The sequence below is a fragment of the Musa acuminata genome, unplaced genomic scaffold, assembly GCF_036884655.1.
Source record: "Musa acuminata AAA Group cultivar baxijiao unplaced genomic scaffold, Cavendish_Baxijiao_AAA HiC_scaffold_48, whole genome shotgun sequence".
NCBI classification, from domain to species: domain Eukaryota; kingdom Viridiplantae; phylum Streptophyta; class Magnoliopsida; order Zingiberales; family Musaceae; genus Musa; species Musa acuminata.
Window position 1 is genome coordinate 23 of NW_027020330.1, and position 2,478 is coordinate 2,500.

The following is a 2,478-nucleotide window of genomic DNA, read 5'->3' on the forward strand; positions in this document are numbered from 1 at the left end:
AAATTCCGCACGGACGACGGGCCGAATCCTTTGCAGACGACTTAAATACGCGATGGGGCATTGTAAGTGGTAGAGTGGCCTTGCTGCCACGATCCACTGAGATCCAGCCCTGCGTCGCACGGATTCGTCCCCCCCTCCCCCCCAAATTCACTGCCCTCCACGCTGACGAGGTTGAAAGCGACAGTCGAACGCTCGAAATATCCGACGGGATGCATTCAACTTCGGAGTGCCTTTGATTCGATGAGATGTCCAAGTGCAGCAGCGCTCAGCAATGCACGAGCCGCTGCACGTGGCGACCGAGTGCCTGCCTTTGATTCGATGTGGCGCAAGCAATCACGGAGCTGTCACTGCACAGGTCGATGCATTGTTACCACTTCGTTGCTGCTGTGCAGGCGCAAGCACCAACCAACGTGCTGCGGTGCCAGTGGCACGTCTGCAGCACGGGCAGCATCCCCACCGTCATATCATACCGTTGTTGCCTGAACTCACCGTCATATCAGGGGAGCAGCAGCTGCAAGCAACCAATACACCTTGGCCTCGATGCCCTCGCTTGCTTCTTCACCAGCCTCGCAGCTCACCTCACCTCACCTCACCTCACCTCACCTGTATACAGTTGGGTTTGGGTTCAGACAATACAATGACCCCAACCAAGGCTGCTCTTGACCCGTCTGCATACTTCGTTCGACGACAGACCGTCGTGTTTTGGCCTGTTTCGCCCTTTTCGCGTGCTTGATGGGGCCTTCAGATAACAACACAGGGCGAGATGGGGCATTCAGATAACAACACAGGGCAGGTGCTGCCCTGCCCCCACACTTCGCTCGCTGGCTCTCCGCCGCTCGACCAAAGATGGCCAAGTTTTGCCCCGTTTTTGCCCCTTTTGCCCCGTTTTTGCCTCCTTTTGGGCTGTTCTTTGCTAGATTGGGCTTTCGTATAGCATGGACGGTGCTGCTTCTCGCTTCGCTCGCTGTTCGCCGCTCGCCGCTCGCATCGCGCAGCCAAAAATGGCCAGTTTTGGCCCGTTTTTGGGCTGTTTTGGCCTGTTTTTGGTCTGTTCTGGCGTGGCGCGGTGACCGTCGTGAGCGGAGCAAAACGTCAGCCATCTCAGCACCTTGGAACCCCCCGGGTGGCACAGGGCTGGATGGGGCTTTCGTATAGCAGGGACGGTGCTGCCTCACGCTTCGCTCGCTGTTCGCCGCTCGCCGCTCGCTCGCGCAACCTAAAATGGCCAGTTTTGGCCCGTTTTTGGGCTGTTTTGGCCTGTTTTTGGTCCGTTCTTGCGTGGCACGGCGACCGTCGTGAGCGGAGCAAAACGTCAGCCATCTCAGCACCCTGGAACCCCCCGGGTGGCACAGGGCTGGATGGGGCTTTCGTATAGCAGGGACGGTGCTGCCTCTCGCTTCGCTCGCTGTTCGCCGCTCACCGCTCGCTCGCTCAGCCAAAAATGGCCAGTTTTGGCCCGTTTTTGGGCTGTTTTGGCCTGTTTTTGGTCCGTTCTTGCATGGCGCGGTGACCGTCGTGAGCGGAGCAAAACGTCAGCCATCTCAGCACCCTGGAACCCCCCGGGTGGCACAGGGCTGGATGGGGCTTTCGTATAGCAGGGACGGTGCTGCCTCACGCTTCGCTCGCTGTTCGCCGCTCGCCGCTCGCTCGCGCAGCCAAAAATGACCAGTTTTGGCCCGTTTTTGGGCTGTTTTGGCCTGTTTATGGTCCGTTCTTGCGTGGTGCGGTGACCGTCGTGAGCGGAGCAAAACGTCAGCCATCTCAGCACCCTGGAACCCCCCGGGTGGCACAGGGCTGGATGGGGCTTTCGTATATAGCAGGGACGGTGCTGCCTCTCGCTTCGCTCGCTGTCCGCCGCTCGCCGCTCGCTCGCGCAGCCAAAAATGGCCAGTTTTGGCCCGTTTTTGGGCCGTTTTGGCCAGTTTTTGGCCTGTTCTTGCATTGCGCGGTGACCGTCGAGAGCGGAGCAAAACGTCAGCCATCTCAGCACCCTGGAACCCCCCGGGTGGCACAGGGCTGGATGGGGCTTTCGTATAGCAGGGACGGTGCTGCCTCTCGCTTCGCTCGCTGTCCGCCGCTCGCCGCTCGCTCGTGCAGCCAAAAATGGCCAGTTTTGGCCCGTTTTTGGGCCGTTTTGGCCAGTTTTTGGCCTGTTCTTGCATTGCGCGGTGACCGTCGAGAGCGGAGCAAAACGTCAGCCATCTCAGCACCCTGGAACCCCCCGGGTGGCACAGGGCTGGATGGGGCTTTCGTATAGCAGGGACGGTGCTGCCTCTCGCTTCGCTCGCTGTCCGCCGCTCGCCGCTCGCTCGTGCAGCCAAAAATGGCCAGTTTTGGCCCGTTTTTGGGCCGTTTTGGCCAGTTTTTGGCCTGTTCTTGCATTGCGCGGTGACCGTCGAGAGCGGAGCAAAACGTCAGCCATCTCAGCACCCTGGAACCCCCCGGGTGGCACAGGGCTGGATGGGGCTTTCGTATAGC